This window comes from Crocuta crocuta, unplaced genomic scaffold (assembly GCF_008692635.1).
Source record: "Crocuta crocuta isolate KB4526 unplaced genomic scaffold, BGI_CrCroc_1.0 scaffold26, whole genome shotgun sequence".
Lineage (NCBI taxonomy): Eukaryota > Metazoa > Chordata > Mammalia > Carnivora > Hyaenidae > Crocuta > Crocuta crocuta.
In genome coordinates, this window is record NW_027532249.1 from 11938154 (window position 1) to 11961255 (window position 23102).

At 38.8% G+C, this 23102-nt stretch overlaps 1 protein-coding gene across 1 annotated transcript in view; it reads left to right on the top strand.

Moving 5' to 3' along the window:
* COLEC12 (collectin subfamily member 12) overlaps positions 1 to 23102 on the top strand; it is a 200939-nt gene that overhangs the window by 50730 nt on the left and 127107 nt on the right. The window lies entirely within an intron of this gene.

The window sequence follows — 23102 nt, forward strand, 5'->3', positions numbered from 1 at the left end:
GGCACAGGCCTGGGGTCAGTGCCTTCTCCTTGGTACCAGAGGGCTGGGCTGCCACCGTGGGCTCAGGGGGTTGGGCCACCATGCTGGTGGCCTTGGAGGACAGAACATGAAGCCAAAGAGGATTATCCCCAAGCCTTAAAATCTGTGGAATTTGTCCTGCTACGTTTCTTGCTTGCTAGGGATAACATAGTCCCCTTTTTTCTCCTTCCAGTTACTCTCATTTGGAATAGGAATGTATATCCTTATATTCTATGCCTGTTCCACAGTTGTATTTTGGAAGGGGATAACCAGTTGTCCAGTTTCACAGCTGGAGAAGAATTTTGCTCCAGGATGATTCTTACCCCAAGTCTCACCCATTACTGATTTGCATGATGTAGAGGATGAGATTTGGGACTTTGAGTTGATGGTGGAATGATTAAGACTTAAGGGGATATAGTGATAAGGTCAGTGTACTTTTTATGTGGGAAGGACATGAATTTGGGGGAGCAAGAGAACAGACAAGTATGGGTTGAATTGTGTTCCCCAAAAGATACTGAAGTCCTAACTCCCCAGTACCTGTGGATATGACCTTATTTGGAAACAGCGCCTTTGCAGATTAAGTTAAGATGAAGACATTAGGGTGGGACCTTATACAATATAACTGGCATCCTTACAAAGAGGGACAGTCTGGACACAGAGGATATCCACTCAGGGAGAACACCATGTAAAGATGAAGGCAGAGATCAGGGTGATGTATCAGAAGCCAAGGGATGCCAACAGTTGGCAGCAAACCACCAGAAGCTAGGAGAGGTGGGGAGGAAATTCTCCACCACAGCCCTCAGAAGGCACCAACCCTGCTGATCCCTGGACCTGTGGACTTCTAGCCTCCAGAATTATATGAGAACAAGTCTTTGCTGTTTATGTCCTGTGGTTTGTGGTCCACTGTTGCAGAAGTTCTAGGAACTTAATACAGTGCTCTATCAGTTTTCTGTGGTTGCCAAAACAAATTATTACAAACTTGGTTGATTAAAACAACAGAAGTTTCTTCTCTTATAGTTTGGGAGGCCGGAAGTCTAAAATCAGCTTCAACAGGGCCAAAATAAAGATGCCAGGAGGTTGGTTCCTTTTACAGGCTCTAGGAGGGAGTCTGTTGCTTGCCTTTTCCAGCTTCTGGTTACTGCTGTCATTCCTTGGCTTTTGGCCCCATCCTTTCAATCTGCCTCAGCAGTCACTTTGCCGCCTTCCCTGTGCATTTGTCAAATTTCTGTCTGCCTCTTACTTGTAAGAACATTTGTGATTTTATTCAGAACCCACCCAGGTAATCCAGGATAATCTCATCTCTGAATCCTTAATGTCTTTAAAGACGTTTTCTAAATAAGGTAACATTACAGGTTCTAGAAATTGGAATTAATGATCTTTGGGGGCCCTTACCAGCCCACCATAGATCCTGGGTACCAAGATGCAGATGTCCAGCAGTTAGTCAGATGTGAGTCTGAAGTCTACAGGAGAGGAAATGACCACAACATATATGACATTGAAAACCATCAGAAGTGGATATGACCACCTACAGGGAGCCTGACAGGGCCAGGGACAGGACTCTGGAGAATGTCCATGTTAAAGAAGTGGATGGAAGAAGATGGATGGTCCAGTAAACATTTAAAGGTGGGAAGAGAACCAGGAAGGTATGGTATCCCTGGAAGCTAAGAGAAGAATTTTAAAAAAGAAAGAAAGAAAAAAAGGTCCTTCATATGCTACATGTACGAGTGAACCTTGAGGACATTATGCTAAATCAAATAAGCCAGTAAAATGAACAAATCAGGAGAATATAGATGCTGGCGAGGATGTGGAGAAATGGGCACCTTCTTATACTGTTGGTGGGAATGCAAACTGGTGCAGCTGCTCTGGAAAACAGTGTGGAGGTTCCTCAAAAAATTAACAATAGAACTTCCCTGGGACCCAGCAATAGCACTGCTAGGAATTTACCCAAGGGATACAGGAGTGCTGATGCATAGGGGCACATGTACCCCAATGTTCATAGCAGAACTTTCAACAATAGCCAAAACCTGGAAAGAGCCTAAGTGTCCATCAATTGACGAATGGATCAAGAAGATGTGATTTATCTATACAATGGAATACTATATGGCAACGAGAAAGAATGAAATCTGGCCATCTGTAGCAATGTGGATGGAACTTGAGAGTATTATGCTAAGTGAAATAAGTCAGGCAGAGAAAGACAGAGACCATACCATACCACATATGTTTTCACTCATGTGGATCAGGAGAAACTTAACAGAAGACCATGGGGGAGGAGAAGGGGAAAAATTGTTACAAAGAGGGAGGGAGGCAAACCATAAGACACTCTTAAATATTGAGAACAAACTGAGGGTTGATGGGGGGTAGGGGAGAAGGAAAAATGAGTGATGGGCATTAAGGAGGGCACTTGTTGGAATGAGTACTGGGTGTTATATGGAAACCAACTTGACAATAAACTATATTAAAAATAAAATAAAATAAATGAACAAGCCAGTCACAAAAGGACAAATACTGCATGATGTCACTTAGAGTTACGTAGAGTAGTCAAAATCACAGGGACAAATAGTTGAATGGTGGTAACCAGTGGCTGGGGACAGGGGGCAGTGGGCAGTTGTTGTTTTATGGGTACAGAGTTTCATATTTCAAGATGAAATGAGTTCTGGAAATTGGTTGAGCAACGATATGTCCTTAATACTACTGAACTGTACACCTAAAAATGGTTAAGATGGTAAATTTTATATATATTTTGTCACAGTGAAAAAGAAAGTTCTTATATTTTAATTAATAATTTGTTTAATGTCAACATTGTCCCTTTAGGCAATGTAGATGTTTCCTAGTACAAGTGAAGGCAATCTGTGCCTAATTTTTTCACTAAATATTTTATTAATAAATGACTTACCTAGTATACATATTTGACATGAGAATAAAAGGAGAGAAAGTAAAATTATGTGAAAAAAAATTTAAATCATAAAAGGTATCTCAAAGTTTTTTAGTAATATTATCAATAACAGTATTATTTTTTGAAATGTTTTGTAATTTCTAGAACACAGTTTTGTTTTGTTTTTAAAGAAAATGTTTCCTGGGTATGCCTAAACCAGAGTTAGTATAAAGTTTCTAGGAACTGCTCTGCAGTAGAGAGGGGAAGCCAGGTCTGAGCAGGAGAGCACAAGGCATTTGGATGATATGTCCCAGACATTCTGTTCTCATTTAAAGATCTGTGTGTGTGCTACAGGTACTCCAGGGCTAGCTCAGCTCCCATTTTTCTCACAATAATGTAGGTTGGAGCCCAAGGTGTCTGCATTTATTTGAGTCCTCTGGAAGGCAGATACCAAGACAGAATTAATTGGTGGAAATGACTTGTGAAGGATGATGGAGTGAGGAAGCCAGAATAACCAGAGAGAGCCTTCAGACTGTACCGGTCTGACACTTTGAAAAGAGAGAAGGAAGGAAGGAGGATTGGGTAGGAGAAGTCTCAGACTACAGTGCAGCTAGAGATGGGCTCAGCCAGCCTGATGAGGAGCCCCAGAACAGATGCTGCCTGTTTAGAAATGTCCCATGTAGAGAACTGACCTGGATCTAGTGTCCCTGCTATGCCCAATCATTGACTGGAAGCCGACCCAGGACAGCATGGCCTCAGCAGGAACACTGTTGCAGATACCAAAGGTACAGTAGCTGGCAGTCACAGCAGATTCTGTTTGGAGGGCAGATCTGAGGGCACACCTCCATGCCTGCCTAATGATTTTTACCACATTCTAGAAAAGCATCTTAATATGGGAGCTCCTGTGTGAGTTTGCTGAGGAAGCTTCGCAGTGGTGGCTCAGTTGGCAGCTAACAGCATTTCAGAGTCTCCATGGCACTGCAGGTCGCTTTCAAGACAAGCTCTGATGTTTGTATATTTCGACTCTAAACAACAGTGAGAAGAGCACATTTTTCATCAACCCCACCTCAGAAAGTCTCTCACACTGGAGTTATTTTTTAAGTAATGATTTTTTTCTAATTAGTTTAGAAATATAAATTTTAGAATGTAGAGGTCTGCTATAACACTCCATCCCCAAAAGGTAATCATTGCTTTTAAAAAGGTATATTTCCTATATTTAAAAAAAATGTTAACACAGTTGACTCTTGAAAAACCTGGGTTTAAACTGTGTGGGTCCACTTACACATGGATTTTTTATAGTATAGCAGTATAAATGTTTTTTCCTTATGATTTTCTTAATAACATTTTCTTTTCTCTACCTTTATTGTGAGAATACAGTATATAGTACAAGTAACATACAAAATAGGTGTTAATAGACTGTGTATGTTATTGATAAGGCTTCTGGTCATCAGTAAGCTATTAGGGGGCCCCTGAGTGGCTCAGTTGGCTAAGTGTCCAACTCTTGATTTAGGCTCAGGTCATGATCCCGGGGTTGTGAGTTGGAGCCCCATGTTGGACTCCCCACTGAGCTTGGAGCCTGCTTAGAATTCTCTCTCTGTCTCTCTTTCTCTCTGTCTTTCTCCATCCCTCTCCCCCACTGGTATTTGCATTCTCATTCTCTCTCTCTCTCTCTCTCTCTCCTTGTCTCCCTTCCTCCCTCTAAAAATTAAAAAAAAAAAAAAATTTTGTCCCTCCCTCTGCTCTTGTCTGCCCTTAAAAAAAAGAGTAGGGTATGAGTAGTTAAGTTTTTGTGGAGTAAGAAATTATATGTTGCCCTTTTTTTTTTTTTTAAGTGTTTGGAGGGTCCGTGTCTCTAACTATTGTTCAAGTGTCAACTATATATAGACTTCAGTATGATTTCAATGAAAGACATGAATTCAAGTAAACAATATTTATTCCCCTCCCCTCACAGGTGTCATTTCTGTAGGAGCAGAGAAATGACCTTTTTTTGGTATATCTGGCCACTAATTCTTTTTTATTGTTTGTGAACATAGTGAATACAAAGTCCTTCATTGAAAATTAATGTTTAAAAGAAACCGTAGAATTTATTCCTTTGTATGCTACAAGAAAAGGCACTGCTTTATTGTCACTAAATTTATGTACAGTACAATAGTTTTCTAAATCTTTTAAACTCATCAGAAAGGGTATTTGTACTTGTATAATGGAAACCGCATCAGTTAAAAAGATTTCTCTTCACAAATTTCTATTAGCCATTTACGTTTACTTAATTGTTCTAATTTATGCATATTTTTGGCCACTGACAACCTTGTTGGCCTCACACACATCTCTTTTTTTTTTTTTACAAATAGTTTATTGTCAAATTAGTTTCCACNACACATCTCATTTTATTCAAAGTCCCTCAGTAGTTAAAAACCACCTCCGTTTTGGATTCCATGGGAATTTGGACAAATACTGTGAAGTTTTTGGTACAGGAGAAGGGATTGGGCTGCCCATATATAATGAAAAATAAAGATGAGAAACATTACTTTTCAAGTAAATTTGGTTTTCCATAGAAGAGTCTGTGCCTAAGCATTCATTCACCACATACCCATTGAGGGCTTTAGGAAGTCAGTCTGTTTACACTGCATCTTAAGTCAAGGGTCCTATTTTTACACAAGGTTTGCCAAACCGAGTTATACTACAGTAATGTTCTGCCAAGACAAAGATTACAGGATCAGGCCCTTTGTGAGCAATTGTTTGCCAAACAGTCAGTCATGTTTTATCTAGACAACCCCAGCCTCCCAGATTCATTTTGGAAATGCGATTGTGTTTATCCCACGATGATGACAAAGTGGTTAAAATAGAGATTACTACACAAAGTAATATTTTCAGGAGAGACAAAAGGCATCGATGCAGACAGGCTTTAGAGAAAGACAGACTTTGTGGCCACCACTTGGGTATTTGAAAGCAGCAGCAGAATTACTGTTTTTCAGTTGCAGTTGGTACTGCATTCCACATTAAACGTTTTAGATACATATTTTCATGCATACTGTTCCCCAAAGTCAGACTTCATGCCCCCACCCCTTCAAATTACCATTTACCTTAACTATTGGAAAGAGTTCTAAAATATTTGATAATTATAAAAATGAAGGTTGGAGTTTTTCTCCCTATATGGTCTTATTGTTATTATTTAAATTTTTTTTAATGTTCATTTATTTTTGAGAGAGATAGTATTAGTGGAGGAGGGGCATAGAGAAAGAGACACACAGAATCTGAAGCAGGCTCCAGGCTCTGAGCTGTCAGCACAGAGCCCAATGCAGGGCTTGAACTCACCAACCATGAAATCATGACCTGAGCTGAAGTTGGACACTTAACTGACTGAGCCACCTAGGTGCCCCATGATTTTATTATTGATACATTCTGCTAGAGGAAAACAAAGTAATCAGTAACTTTATTCTTAGTAAAATGAGGGATGACAGGATCTACATTTGCAGTTTTACTTGTATATTTACTACACTTAGTAAAAGATCCAAGTGTTAGAAACTGCTTCTTTGTAATGTGGTCAAGTATATGTGAAGGGGCGAATTTCACAAAAGGAGAAGCTGGGTTATCCCTCCAGTGTTTGACAGTGCCCATAAAGAGCAGTATACCAGATTCTCAGCACACCAAGGTTACACTGTGCTATTTTTCCTGGAGTGCTTCTATGGTGGATCTGTTTCACTTGGTCTGGCGAAGTCATCAAATTCTATTCAAGAAGACAGACTGGGTGGCCTCCATTCAGCACGCCAGGCAAGAACTATGGTGAATTTCCAGAAGTGGTAGGCTACTCTATTTTGCCTCTATCCCCATGAGAAATGGAGAAAATTCATGATGCCCAGGGGAGGTTGAGCAGAGGTCTGATTGCTTTCTGATGAAGTCAGAGGCTGCTCAGAGGAGCAATGTATGGCCCCAGGTAGGAAGGTACCACTGACTGATACAAGTATTTCTTAGATGGTACAACCATGGCTGACCCTGAATTATGAATAGAAAAAGAATTTACTAAAAGCTGCCACTTTTGTTGGTTAACAAAGGCCATAGGCCAAGGAGAAAGCCTGAATGCATGTGTCATCTATACAGTGTGAAGTCTTTCATAAGGAGGGATTCAACATGCTTTAATCTGACTTAAAAGCCATGTAATTCTCAGGAGGAAGTCACTCTGTCCAATCACATGAGCTAGAGGAGCCCATCAATAGTAGGTATTTTGAACATGGGAAGATAATGTACAAATGATCAAGAATAACTATGAAGGTGGTCCTGATCACTTAAAGCAAACTGTCAAACATGATTGCATACTTTTTTTTGGAAACCTATTAATGTGCATATGTGGGCAAGGACCTTATATTCTGAAGAAAAATGGGTAAAATAATTCACAGTGATTAGGAAAAAGTCAAATAGAAAATATGAATGAAATAAAAGGCTTTTGATTGCTTTTAGGGTTGCTTAATAAAACATATAAATGACTGATAAAATGTTGTAATATCCATGAATATCAACTGGAATTGCTCTAATAAGACAGTTATCTGCAGGTAACATAATAAGCATTTTATACAAATAGTCCTGAAATGTTGAAAGGTTTGGAAATTATTTTAGAAAAGTAGCAGAATATTCCTTTTATTCTTTTTGCACTTCACATTTGAATTTGTTTACAAAACTTGTTTACATTGATAGGAAGGTAAATGTCTGAGTAATCTGGTAATTCCTCAAAAGATTGGACATAAAGTTTTCATATGGCCCAGCCATTCCGCTCCTAGATATGAAATGAAAACATGTTCACATAAAATTTGCACACAAATGGGGTGCCTGGGTGGCTCAGTTGGTTAAGCATCTGACTTTGGCTCAGGTCATGATCTTGCAGTTTGTGGGTTCAAGCCCCACATCAGGCTCTGTGCTGACAGCTCAGAGCCAGAGCCTACTTTGGATTCTGTGTCTCCCTCTCTTGCTGCCTCTCCTCAACTCCTCTTTCTCTCTCAAAATTAAATAAACATTAAAAAAAATTTTAATAGCACACAAATGTGTATGGTAGCAATTATTCGTAATAGCCAAAAAGTAGAAACAACTGAAGTGTTATGAACTGATGAATAGATAAGTAAAATGTAGTATAAGCCATACAATGGAATATTATTCAGTTATAAAGAGAAAGTACTGGTACATGCTTTAACATAGATGAACTTTGATTATATTATGTTCTACAAAAGAAATCATACGCAAAATGATTCTTTTCATATGAATTCAGAACAGGAAAATCTATAGCAACAGAAAGTAGAGTGGTTGCTATGGATGAGGAATAGGCAGGAGCTGGAGGTTGCTAGTGGGTATTTGGTTTCTTTTTGGGGTGATGAAAATGTTCTCAGATTGCTTGTAATGATAATGGTGGTTGCACAACTATACACTATAATTACTAAAAACCCTTAAATTGAACACTTGAAATGAGTGAATTGTATGATATGTGAATATATCTCAACAAAGTTCTTCTGTTAAAAAAAAGTTAAATGTCAGTCCATCTGTATCAGAACTTCCACAAATATGAATAATTGGCATTGAAATGAATAAGAGCTGACATTATAATGTAGGCAACATCTACAGAGTAAAAGGAGCAAGGCTGAGAAATGGCAGCTTTCACTTAGGAGACACTGATAAGGTTTTTCCCAAGGTACTCTGAAATCCACACTAGCTGGAATCTGCAGACGCATACTTTGTGCCACATTGAAGAGCAAGTGTGCTGTTGTATGATCTGGCACTTGCTCTCTGGCATTCTGTTCTCCATATGAAAATTGTTGTCCCAGTCAGGTTTGATTACTTTATTATATGTTCCCTTCAGAGTGCAAACATCATGTGGGAAAAACATTTCCAACTGGAAGAAACAAATTGTGAATGTTGTAAGAAGAGGGCAACCAGTGAGAGTTGACCTCTGTTTTAAAGTCATATGTAAAAAAAAGTAGCTTAATAAGTAAAAGTAGCTTAAATGGACAAAATAAAAACAAAACATAACAAATAAAGGAGTATTTTCCTAGATCCAGAAAAGTGTTGTGTGTGTTCCCCTCTGTTAGATCTTATGGATAGCTTGGAGAATTGCATTTACTGTGAGTGTGAAACCTGGTGAGATGCTTTCAGGATATTGTTTCTAACAACTCTAAATTTCTTGCTTTAAGGCAATGTGGAAATATTATGTGTCTATCTCATTTATATAGAGATATATAATTTTTCAAATAAAAATTGTTTTCAGGGGTCCTGGGTGGTTCAGTCGTTTAAGCATCCGACTTCAACTCAGGTCATGATCTTGCAGTTTGTGAGTTTGAGCCTGCATCAGGCTCTGTGCTGACAGCTCAGAGCCTGGAGCCTGCTTCAGATTCTGTGTCTCCCTCTCTCTCTGCCCTCTCCCACTTGCCCCTGTATTTCTCTCTCAAAAATAAACAAACATTAAAAATGTTTTTAAGCTGTTTTCACATTGTAGAAAAATAGTTTTCTTGGTTTTCATACCTATACTTGTATTTTAACCTTGTCTTTCCCTGCTCTATCCAATTTCCTGCTTCCTCCATACCAAACAAAACAAAACAACACAAAGAAGCAAAAAAATACATATATTGCTTTAGAAGAGTTGAGAGTGTCAGGATTATAAGCCACTCTGGGAATATCGTGTCTCAAAAATTAATTAATTTCATATCAAGACTACTGATGTTTTATGTTTACACTGTAGTGTAAATATGGGCTCAGGGTTTCTATCTGCATGGCTTTGTTATTGTATTTTTATATTTTCTATCTCTTTGCTAAAGTTCTGAGTTCTTCCATTCTCCTCTCCAACCTGATGAGCGCTTTTTTTTTATTATTAGTTTTTATATTAGAGAGAGCACATGAATGGGGCAAGAAGGATGGAGAGAGGGGGAGAGAGAGAGAGAGAGAGAGAGAGAGAGAGAATCCTAAGTAGACTCCACACTCATCACAGAACCTTATGTTGGGCTGAGCCACCCAAGTGCCTCAGCCTGCTAAGCATCTTTACAATCATTACTTTAAACCCTTGGTCAGGCATATTGCTTATCTCTGTTTCATTTAGGTCTTTTTCTGAGATTTTGTCTTACTCTTTCTTTTAGACCATATTCCTCTGTCTCCCCCTTTTTCCTGACCTTCTGTGTTTGTTTCTATAATTTGGGGAGAAAAGTTACTTCTAAATTTGAAGGAATGGTTGTGTATGGTTGGTTGTCCCTTATGTAGACTACGTGTACTTGGTGAATTTGGCTAGTTGGTTGGAGCTATGGCTGGTGTGGCCTGGGGGTCCTGGGGTACACTATGCTGAGGCTGCCCTGGTGGGATGGCTGGAGCTGAAGTGGGTGTGGGCCATGGCTGTCCTGAGGTTCTTTGCACAGAGGGTGCTCTGGCAGAACAGTTGGGGCTGAAGTGGGAGCATGGTTTTATTAGCTGTACACATGTATATTGTTTCAATTATGTCAGCATTTTCACCCTCTGTAGCCTTTGCACTGGACCAGCTCTTAGCGGAGTCTGGACTTTACACCAGTGATCTACAAAGTGCAGTATAAATCTGTTTGATTTTTATTTGACAAAAGAAAAAGACATTTAAACTGTAATACTATTTAATATGGACATAATGGGTGTGTATATATACATATATAGGTATACATACACATATATAAACCACATATACTAAAGGACATTTTCTCATTACTTTGTTTCTGATAAGGATTTTTGAACAAAAAGTTTGGAGCATGTTCCTTTCTTCTTTGCTTTTCTCTTTCCCATCATATTCTAACTCTTATTCTTATGCTTCAGCCTCATGATTCATTTCCATTGGTTCCCCTTCCCCTCATCCTGAACCGAATTTAAGCTAAAGGAACACAGGCACACATTGGGAGCCAAGAGCACCTCAGGGTTCACCAGCAGATGCACATTTCCCATGAAAACCTGGGGACAGCCACACTTCCTGAGCCAACCGTTTCAATAGAAGGCCCAAGAGGATATTTCAATAAAAGGAGTGGTTTTATTTTACTAACGAAAGACATGAAAGTGAGATACAAGCTAACTGAATTTCTTCCAGGTTGAGCCTGTGGTTTCTTTCAGCCATGAAAAATTGATGAATCCATTTTTCCAGATTTGGATATTTTGATCAATAATTTAACTCCAATCTGAATATACTTAAAGTCAGTTCAATACTTATCAAGTACACACTTTGTTTTAGGTGCTATGGGAAATATTAGAGAAGTACTTGTTCTTGAAGAGTTAATGCAGTAGTTGGAAAGAGAATATGCATGTACAGAATACATATTTTTCATATACTATGTATATATCCCATGTTAACACACATAGAGAAAATTAGTGAACACTAAGGATTGTGTATGAGACAGCCTTGGGTCACCAGTAAAAAGAAGTAACTCTCCGGCTAGCAGGTGACTGGACCAAATGAACTCTTGCAGTGACTTCTAGCTTTACAAGAGATGGCTCTAGGATCATAAAAAGAGCTGGCAGTAAAGGTCTTGGGAGTTTGGAAAAGACAGAAGTCATTCTGGGCCAGAGTGCTTGGAGAAAGTTTCACAAGCAAGGTGACACTTGAACTCACTTTAGAGAAGCAGGATATGCAAAGAACAAAGGGCAGGAACATAGAAAACTTACGAAGTAAGCCTTTCTTACTGCTGGAGCTGTATATTGGCATGGGATTTTTACTCAGTCCTACCAGGCTCAGCTATTTGCCCAAGGTCATGACAATCAAGTGCCAGAGGCAAGCTTCTGCCTCTTCTCCTATCCAGTATGTCAGTAACCTGTCGTATGTTGGACTAGGAGATTGTTGCAGATCAGCTTAGAAAGTTTGGATGCTGTCATGTAGTGGAAGGCATACTACAAACCTCTGTTTTAGGAGCATTTTGTGTATAAAATGGATTAAAAGAAAAGAAAGGTTGAAGTCAGGAGCACCTGTGAGGTGATCTGTTGCTGTTACCTAGTTTGAAGTAAACAGGGTGAGGTGATGGTGAGACTTTAACGTTGAAGTATCCACAAAGAGTTGGATCCATCCAGTGAGCTTGGGAGAGAAGTCATGGCTGCAGATAAAGATTCAAATGTCCTCTGTATAGATGTCACAATAGAAGATTTGAACTTTATAATCCATCTCTATAGGAAATATTGTGGTGATGTCAAATCAGAGAGCCACAGTATTTATAGAAGGAAAGGAAATGCCAGCCTACATTTAATACTTGGTAACCTCTTCTCCCTTCTCTGCATCATGGTCTGACTGACTCCTTAGACATCCCCAGCATTGAAGAGAACAACACTGGCTCACAGGCTCAGAATCCCTGTGTGTAACACTTCTGAATGATGGTCGTCAGAAGCAATATTTTTTTATTAGATTCTAGAACTTCATTTTAAGAGAAAGATATGGTAAAATAATAAAAATGATAATGCTGGGAGAGACTTTACGTTCCTTTATTATGGCATTTATTATATCACATAGTAGTTTTGATATGCTTGTCTGTTCTTTTTAAATGTTTTTTAATGTTTATTTATTTATTTATAAAATAGTTTATTGTTGAGTTGGTTTCCGTATAACACCCAGTGCTCATCCCAACAAGTGCCTCCTCCATGCCCATCACCCCGCTTCCCCTCCCTCCACCCCCATCAGTCCTCGGTTTGTTCTCAGCATTCAAGAGTCTCTCATGGTTTGCCTCCCTCCCTCTCCCCCAGTTTTTTCCCCTTCTTCTCCCCCATGGTCCTCCGTTAAGTTCCTCCTAATCCTTCTATCATGCAAACATATGGTATCTGTCTTTATCTGCCTGACTTATCTTGCTCAGCATGACACCCTCAAGTTCCATCCATGTTGCTACACATGGCCAGATCTCATTCTTTCTCATTGCCACATAGTATTCCATTGTATAGATGAAGCACATTTTCTTGATCCATTTGTCAGTTTATGGACACTTAGGCTCTTTCCATGTTTTGGCTATTGTTGAGAGTGCTGCTGTGAATATTGGGGTACGTGTGCCCCTATGCATCCGCACTCCTGTATCCCTTGGGTAAATTCCTAGCAGTGCTATTGCTGGGTCCTAGGGGAGTTCTACTGTTAATTTTTTGAGGAACCTTGTTTGTTTATTTATTTTTGAGAGACAGCACAAGTAGAGGAGGGGCAGGGAGAGAGAGACAGAGACAGAGACAGAATCTGAAGCAGGTGCCAGGCTGTCAGCTGTCAGCACAGAGCCTGGTGCAGGGCCCAAACCCACAAACTGTGAGATCATGATCTGAACTGAAGTTGGATGCTTAACCGACTGAGTCACCCAAGTGCCCCTTATACTTGTCTCTTCTATAGACTCTGTACCACTTGTGGGGAGAAATTTTTGTCTCCTTCATCTTTACCCCCATTACCTGGCACAAAGTAGATGTTCAATAAGTGTTTGTTGATTAACTATCCTTCCAACCCCCCCCCCAATATATTTTCTTTTTCTTACAAATTTGGATAAGGAGTATCCCTAGGTTTCAAACCTATTGGCTGAAAGAGATTCCTTCAATTATATCAAATCAAGAAATGCTAGTTTCTCGATAAGTTGGGTATAGCTAGAACTATATATAAAGAAAAATATTCCTCTTATTTGAACCAAAGTGAGTTTTTATTGGTGCACGTTCAGTGGCAAAAGGAACTTGAAGTAGACATCACTTTAGTTAGTATAGGCTTATGGACAGTGTCCTCCTATATCCATTCTCATGATGCCATAAGCCAGTATATAAACTAGCCTATATACTGCAGAGGACAAGGACCAAGGCTGCTTTGCTCACCATTATATACCCGCTGTCATAGAATATGACTAATGCTTCCAAGTGAACACCAAATGTTTAAGTCCATTGTTTCCCAAAGTCTAGTCTTCAACATACTCTCCAAAGGTGGTCTTTGAAAAAATACCCTTTGGTCATATCAGTGCAGAAGAAGCCGCATTTTAGATCCTTCTGTGGAGACATACAATGTGCATAGTATGTTCAAGTATGCACAGCACTTTAAAGTGAAGCCCCACTGTAGGGAGCCTGCTTGACTTGATCTAACCCAGTATTTCTCAGAATCATCTGTAATTGTGAGTAGTTTAACCTTTCTAAGATTCAGGTATCTGATATGTATGAAGGGGATGATAAAAATCTACAGTGTGTAATTCAGAGACGTGTTGGGAGAACCTAATGCATATTGAAAATGCTTTTATGTAAAACTCTATTTAAATGCAAGGAATTAGAAGTATTTCCTAATTTACCCAAGGAATACATAAATGCTGATGCATAGGAGCACATGTACCCCAATGTTCATAGCAGCACTCTCAACAATAGCTAAAACATGGAAAGAGCCTAAGTGTCCATCAACGGACGAATGGATCAAGAAGATGTGGTTTATCTATACCATGGAATACTACATGGCAATGAGAAACAATGAAATCTGGCCATGTGTAGCAACATGGATGGACCTTGAGGGTGTTATGCTGAGCGAAATAAGTCAGGCAGAGAAGGACAAATATCATATGTTTGCACGTATAGGAGGATTAGGAGGAACTTAACGGAGGACCATGGGGGAGAAGAAGGGGGGAAATGGGGGAAAGGGAGAGAGGCAAACCATGAGAGACTCTTGAATGCTGACAAAAACTGAGGACTGATGGATGTGGGCGGGAGGGGGGAGATGGGTATGGAGGAGGGCACTTGTTGGGATGAGCACTGGGTGTTATATGGAAACCAATTTGACAATAAACTATTTGTAAAAAAAAAAAAAAAGTATTTCCTAATTATAATTACTGCATGTGCTATTCTCCAAATAGATGGTATGTGAATTATATCTTGATAAATGATAGGTAGAGAGACATAAAGTTGGAAAAATGACAAAAATTCATACTTCTGGAGAGCATGAGGTTTAGAAAATTTGAATTGTTGTGGCTGTTAGGGTATGATTCTTCTCTGTGTTCTGGGTTTTCTCTCCCTTCCCAGCCCAATTACCTCTTTCCATTTGTTTGCTTATTCATTCATTCACTGATGCAACAAATACTACTAAGCACTGAAGATGAGCTACCATTTGGTCGGTATAAGCATATGAACAATGCCTATGAAGGAAACAAAAAAATCTCTTTTATAAGTTCATGATTTTTGAGGAAAAGGCAGACATGGAAACAAAAATTAGAAAACAGTGAAGAATGTGCCATTGTGGAAGTATGTACAAAGAATGAGGAGATGCCCTTGACTTCTCAGAGCAAGGACACTGTCAGAGGAAGGTAGAGAGGTTTGAGTTGAGTCTGGAAAAAGTTTCCCAGATAGACAAGGCATGTTAATAGGAACAGCCAGTTCCTATCCAAAATTATAAGTCCTGCTTCCTTTATTTATTATTCTTTCCTGCCAGCTGCTTCTTTAACTTCCCATAATTATGGCCTTGCCCCCAGACTTCAAGTCTGTTCTTTCTTCTGTTCTTTCTGTGACTATTCAGAGAGATTCAGTGAAAGTTTGTAGAAGTGGGGGTGCCTGGGATTTTATGGAATGAGGTTTTGATCTTGCGTTGTGTCTCTTAATAAAGCACAGCTAAACTTGATGTGTAAATTTTTTAAGTATTGCAAGTAAAATGACACGTTAACTAAGATTTTAATATGTTTAAAAATAATAAAGTTGGCAGAAATATGGAGTATATTAAAATTTAGAATTAATTTTAGCTCCATTATATAGTATGACTTTATATTTGAGGCTAAGCTATCAACTTGGAAGAAAGGAGTTAGGAAAAGTAAACTATTAATTCATTTGTCAGCCTGGGTTGTGAGAGAGTGAGGTTTATGCTGGCACTCTGGCTTTATAACATCTGAAATCACTCATGTCTACTTTTCTATATCCAACAGTATCTCTATGGCCAAATTAATTTCTTTTTTACATTCATTTAAGAATATGGCTTTTACATTACAATCTAGCACATATGTCATCTTATCCTTTTATAATTTTTAAAAGTTAAACTCAAAATATATCCCAGAGTTCAAAGCTGAATTATACTCAACTATATACATGTAGCATGTGTATGTAGACCATAAATTTCTAAAAAGTATATTTCTTCAGAAATATGTGTGCTTTGGGATGATAGTTCAAAGCTTTAAATTCCACTTTCCTTAGTCTGTTTTATTAGTTGCCAGAGAAATACTGGAGGCTTTTTTTAAAATTTTACCCACTTTTGTAGCTCAAACAGTCCATTAAGTGAATTAATAGATGCAAAAGAGCTTAGAAAAGTGCCTGGCATATGGTAAGGGCTCAGTAAATGCAAGCTCTTGTCATTCCTATTATTTCTCCAAAGACTTTTCTTTTAAGTCACATGCTATGACATGAAGTATCACCATCTGGGTTGACTCAAGCCACTTACCCAAATCAGAATAAAACTTTTAGCCCTGGAGTCATTTCCTGTCCTTTCTAATTGTACTTAGGAATATACTAAAGAAAGATAACTCAACCAGCTATCAACTGAGCAAATGATGCAAGTTCCTCATTCCATGTGTGTGCACAGACACCACCAATGCAATGAAAACCAGCTCGAGAGTATGAGAGAAAAGAGACTACGGAAATAGACTTAAAAAATTTTTTGGTTTAAGTGGAGAGTCATGGGACAGGTCAAAATGGGCAGGGGAAAGAATTTTAGAGAAATAAAAATGTGGTGCAGGTGGCCACCCTGAAGCTAATTTAACTTGGGTCATCTATGATCTCTTCCAGCTGTGAACATGCGCATGTGGCCCAGTGGCCCAGATGTTCTTCCTCGGTCTTTATGTTGCATAGCCCATAAAATTAAAACAGGATTGGAATTTAATTCTAGGGCTTTCAGAGTCCAATCATCAATATTTAATGGAGCTGTTCTCCGAAAATACAGAGTCTTGGTAAGAGAGGCCCTTGTTTGGGCCAAGACAACCTACTGTAATTACTGTAATTTCTCCTCAGTGACTGCTGCCTCCCTTCCTCCACTGCCCCACTCCCTCCATCTTTAATTTTATTTTACTCAGAGAATGCTTCTCACCTCAGAAGCTGCTGGATCATATAAATGTGTGGTTATTTCTAGTCATGAGCTAGAAATCTCTGAAAGACACAAGTACTGCACTACTTTTTATAGCAAAATCAATTAATTGAAGATGTTTAATGAGCTTGTGCTAGATAGTTCAACACTGATGACTCTGTTGGCCATGTGAGGAATATAAACAAAACATAATACTTGGCCTTGGGAAACATGCAGTCTGGCTGTGGAGGAAAGATGAGCACATGTAAGGTCATCAAAGAACAATATAAAACTCTTCTATAGCTCTTTAAAGGAACTCAACATGCTTCCTTGTGATGGCTACCTCTGGTTGTGACTTTTGATTCAGGTGACTCCCAGTTAGACTGGAAGGAAGGCCTGAAAATCCCAGTTGAACATAGAGGAGGTCTATGTAATGTCTATACCAAACTACAGTTACAGTGTAGAGCCCCAAATCTAAATTCCTGAAAGCCACCCTTTCTTTTTTCCTTTGTTACCTGTAAAATAAACAGATCTCTAGCTGAGAAAGACCCCTCTGCTCTAGTTAGTCCTATGGCAGAGCAGGGCCTATTTGAGCAGTATTTTAATCACTAAGTAGTGTTCTTTCATGCAGTCTAGTAATTTCACCAAGAAGCAACAAAGAATTGATGGCTAGCTAGCTGGAGCTTATTTCGTAGCAATAGTCTGGCCGACATACTATGCACATTAGTCACGGATTCTGACTCAAATTCTCTCCAGAGACAACACAGACACATGGAAGACCAAAGGGGAAAGGTGAACAGTTATTAAGAATATCTGACTGCCAGAAACACAATCAGAGTCTTTTGTGGACAGTTGCTGTGAATAGAAGATGAAAAGTCTATATTTCAGTCCAGATTTCTGTTCTTTGTTATCAGAAAAAAGGAGTGGAAAGTTCCAGGAAATTCTTTAGCCTAACCCATCAAAATAATCGTCATTATATTTTAACGCTTTTTGCGTTTTGAAAACAAATAAGTGTCTTCAGTTTATGTGTAGGAGGTTACTCAGTATAATGCAATATTCAGATTTTATATATCCAGAAAGATTCTTATCAAGCAGGCAAAATTCTGAATGTTTTGTCTGCCTCAACCTTAATTACATTTAGTGAATATTAGTAGAGTGTTCATCATGTGCAAGAGTGTGCTGGGTGCTAAAATCTTTAAGAAATTCTGAATCCAGCTAGGGAATTATCAGTGAAGAGAATTACAGTATCAGGAATAAGTACTAAATAAACACCAGAAAGCTGCTGGTCAATCTAGGCTGAGCATTGGCCTGGAGCAGGGGCTATGTAGGACGTTTCAGTGAATGCAAGTGTTTTGACTCAACTAGGGAATGTAGGGATGGCCAGGATGTGTGAGATGAAGCAGGAAAAGATGGTTTAGACCAGATCATTGGGGGTGCAATGGAGATGATGTTTGCACTAAAACCCATCCAAAGACTCTGTAAGGAAAAGGTAGCCATTGTGTGATTGCAGAAGAGAGAATAAGCTTCAAATATGAGCTTTGGGAAGATAATTTTGATGGCAGTGCGAATAGGGAAGTGATAAGAGAGGAGGTATCTCAGATAAGGGTTTGAGTTTGACAACTCATTGCATCCCACCTGGCATGAGATGGAGGCAGTCTGAACTGATCAGGACAGTGACAAAGACTTGTCCTGAGGAAGAGTGGCCAGGAGAGGCCTTGTGGAGGAAGAATAAGCTACATGTGACTGTTCAGACAATACAGAAACACGGGTGATAGAAACCTAGACACCAAGCCAGATCTAGTGCAAGGTTGGTTATGAAAGCAGGGCACCCCCAATTATGAGATTTATCATGTGAATACCCTGTACCACATTTATCTCCCTGGGTCATTATCAGCCATTTTTGGTTTATATATTTTTTAAAATATCTTCAGTTTTAAGCAATGTGTATCTTCTTTTATTATATTTTAAAATGATGCTTTGAACCACTTTTCAATGGTTGGCATGTTCTTTCACAGTTTTACATTATCAGTGGAGAGTATATATTGTAATAATTCCTATTCTTTTTTCCCAGCCAGTGAGGATGGCTTAATGATGTATGGATAATATTTCAGTAGTGTTATATTATTAGTAGTAATAAGGATGGCCTCCTGTGTTTGTGTAATGACTCCCTCTTGGGATGTGAGTTTGCTTTTTGTGGACAGTCTTGCAGGGTACTTAACCTTCCTTCTTTCTTCTCTTTGTCCCATGATTATATTCAAAAGATTACCACCTGCCACAACAAATCTCTTCTCCAGCCTTTTAATAAATAGAGCAGACCTAGATTTAGGAGGTGGTGATCAGAGCAGGCCTCTAAAACCTTCTCTTGTCTCCCATAAGTGGTGACTCCTAAAGCTGATTGCTTCTGGGCTGAGCAGTAACTTGACTTCAGGGCCTCCTGGGGATGCCAGAATCTTGTAGAAAACCAGTTGTTCAGTTACCATAGGAGTCTCAGAGAAAAAACTGGCAGCTGCACTACAGTAAGCTTCAGACTATCTTAGATTTCTTGGGCCCATACCAGTCCTGCCTTAAATGAAGCCCCAAGCATCCTTGGTTGTGTAGGAAACTGAGGGCCAGCCTTTCTAAAGTGCTGAATTTTCAAATGCAAGGAAGTAGGTGCTTTTCCTGAAGAAGTAGCAAAATGGACAGTAAATGTGTAGTCATTTAAATGATATGACTTGGTCCTTTTTTCCCTTATAGAGGGGGAAAAAAAAAGCAAGTTCAGGCTTAAATTCTGCCTTTTATTTTCAGTCTCCTGTTGATGCGATTCAGTGTGTTAAGATTTGTTTAAAGGACTACCAAAGGTAAACATTCAATCTAGGAATGACATAGTGAAGTTATGCAGAACTGAATGTTAAATTTGAGCATGATGTGAGTACAATCAGTTCTGCTATCATGCAACATATTGCCTCCCTAAAAAACACTGCACTATGCAAAATCATGTGATAAAAACCACAGGCTAATGGGAAACGTAAGGTAAGGGGCACAGGGTACAACATTCAAAGACTTTACCAGTGACATACATATTTTTTTAAAAAGATAAGATTCTATAAAAAGATTAGCACAGTTTTATACATGTTAAAGAAACACATGTTAAGAAGTATATAAATACTACGGTGAACATGGTACTTTATGTTGAAAAGTTTGCTTGTAGCTTGTGAGTTTTTGTGAAAGGGTGGAAGGAAGGTTATCTGATATCAGATGGAAAGTTCTAACACCAGGTGCGGATGGGTATGGCTCACAACACATGGTGAACTGACGTAGCTGGGAGGTGTTTAAAGTGTGTGTGTGTGTGTGTATGTGTGCACATTTTATATATTCCCATATGGTTCAATTCAGCTGGATGAAGTTTTCTGCATTCACTTAGTGTTTGCCACAGAAGAAATTGTGCATTAGCAAGAAAGTGAAATTCATGTTATGCTCAGATTGTTTTCTAATATATCAAATGGTTTGGAAAGAATTTGTATTTTCAAACTGGCAGTATAGCAGAACTGGGTATAATTTTATCCCTTAGCTTCTACATAAAGGACCCAGCCAGGCTAAATGAGGTCTCCTAGTCAGAATAGTAGAACTGAGTGTGGGTTCCTGGACACCCAGGCTTCTTTTGTAGTAGGAATGTCCACATCATCTGTTGCTTATTTTACTATGTTATATAATCTTTCTGTTATTTTTATTGTTAGTGATAACATTATTTTAGTACTTGTTTTAATGTAGGTGCAAGCACTTAACATAGTATCTGGAACTGAATAAATACTTGTTAGTAAATGAATGAGTAAATTAATGAGGTTAGTGAATGAACATAATCAAGCCCAGGTTCATTGTGGAAACAGTTCCAGACCTGCATGTAGAGGAACAAATAGAAAAGATATGTAGAGTTCAGGATGGCAGTACTCTCTTGATACACTCTTCAAGGTTTCTTCAGTTGGTTTGGATTTTTGTAAAATAATTAAGAGTATAGGCTTGTGTCTGTCAGACCACAGACAAGCTATTTAACTTCCCTAGATAATACTGGTATCTGCCTCACTGGGTTTCTGTAACAGTTAGATAAAATCATATATATAAACTCTTAGCATAAATGCCTGGTACATGGCAATGGTTCATTAAGTGTTAGCATTTATCATCTTCATCACTACTACTACTGTTGGTGCTGTTTTCCTAGCATACCCCTCCATATGTTGGAAGAAACCAAGAACCAATAAATGTGAGAGAAAGCATTCTGGTACTTTTCCTGAGCTGTGGCCCAGTTTTCCCAGTTACTCACTGGATACCCCAACCCAGAGATGCAATAGCACTTCAAACTCAACACATCCAGAGTCAAACTAATTTACTTGTTCCCAGTGTACTCCTCTTCATGAGTTCCCACTTTCATTGATTTACCCAAGCTAGACACCTCAGTGGTCCCCTACTCTCTGCTTCCTCCTCCACATTCCATGGGTCATTCATTCATTCAGTTATTATTTCATTGAACACCACCTGTGTACCAGGCACTCTCCAAGGTACCTCAAGAAATAAACATGAGTAAGGCATAATTCTTGTCCTGAAGAATCTTCAGTATGTTATAAGACAAGATGCAGAGTATGAAGTGCTGAATGCAAATCCCACATAGTAAGCCAGTTAAGGTAAACTGTGTTGACCAGCTGTAAGAGGCCACATGATGTGATCACGGTTCCTATATGTTGACACTTAAATACAAAGTGGACAGCCATTTACATGCAAAGATGATGAAGGGGATCATCAGGATCATTCTGTATATTTAAAATTTTGTTCCTTTTGTTTAACAAAACACTTGTCAGGAAAACTAGTGGGGTTTTTTTTTTTTAATTTGTTTTGGTTTTCTTTTTTTTTATTATACAGTTTTATTTTTATTTGTTTAGTCTTCCATCTTTAGTCAAAACATTGTTTTTGAAAGTTACTAAGGTCAGCTTCTCCCCACTAACTTTCTTTTCTTTTTCTTTTTCTTTTTTTTTTTTTTTTTTTTTTTTTTACAAATAGTTTATTGTCAAATTAGTTTCCATGTAACACTCAGTGCTCATCCCCACAAGTGTCCTCCTCCATGCCCATCACCCCTCCCCACCACATCCATTAGTCCTAGGTTTTTGTCAGCATTCAAGAGTCTCTCATGGTTTGCCTCTCTCCNGATGTTTTGGTTTTCTGTTTTGAGAGAAAGAGGAGGGAGAGAGGGGGAGAGTATTCAGGAACAGGGGAGGAGGGGGGGCAGAGGAGAGAGAGAATCCCAAGCAGGCTCCATGCTCAGCACAGAGCCCATCTTGAGGCTCTATCTCACAACCCTGAGATCATGACTTGAGCCAAAAAGAGTCAGATGCTTAACCAACTGATCCACCTGGGCATCCCTAGGAAAACTAGTTTTATTACTTGTTCTCCATCTTTGGTCCTAAAAACCTTCTTTCACATGATGATGACTTTACAGTAGAAGTTTTCGCTCTTTTTAGGATAATCATTTTCCTCCCAATGTTTGTTTGTTTGTTTATTATTTTGAGAAAGAGAACACAAGCAGGAGAGAGGCAGACAGAGAGCCAGAGAATCTGAAGCAGGCTCCAGGCTTCAAGTTGTCAGCGCAGAGCCCAGCAGAGGGCTCAAACTCAATGAACCATGAGGTCATAACCTGAGCTGATGTCAGATACTTAACCAACTAAGCCATCCAGGTGTCCCTAGAATATTCAGATCTTAAGTTGGATTTGTGTTTGTATGGTAATTGTTTTTTGTGGTGATATTAAGGTAGGTTGAAAATAATTTTAAGTAGACTATTTAATTTAAAACTTATTTAAATTAAAAAAATTTTAAATTTCTACTCTGTATACTCAGATTAATAAATTTAGCTTAGTCCATTTATTCTCATATTCTTAGCAGTTTTGTTGTACAATTAAAACAAAGTTTTTAATTCAATGTAAGCTTCAATTGTAACATATAAGTGAAAGAGAACATTATCTTTCAAATGCGCTATAAATAATTTATTCACTAGCAAATAATTCAGCAGTTAGGAAAGAGCTCTGGAAAAATAAATTTTTAAAATAGGGCTAATTAATAAGCAAAGTTATCTAGGTACAGGGTCTGCAGTTCTCCAAAGGATTTATTTATTGGGAAACTTCCATGTGGCATGTCCTGTTCTAGGAGCTGAGGATGCAGCAGTGAGCAAACCAGTGCCCAGCCCTGAGACAGTTTACATTCTGCTGGGAGAGATAG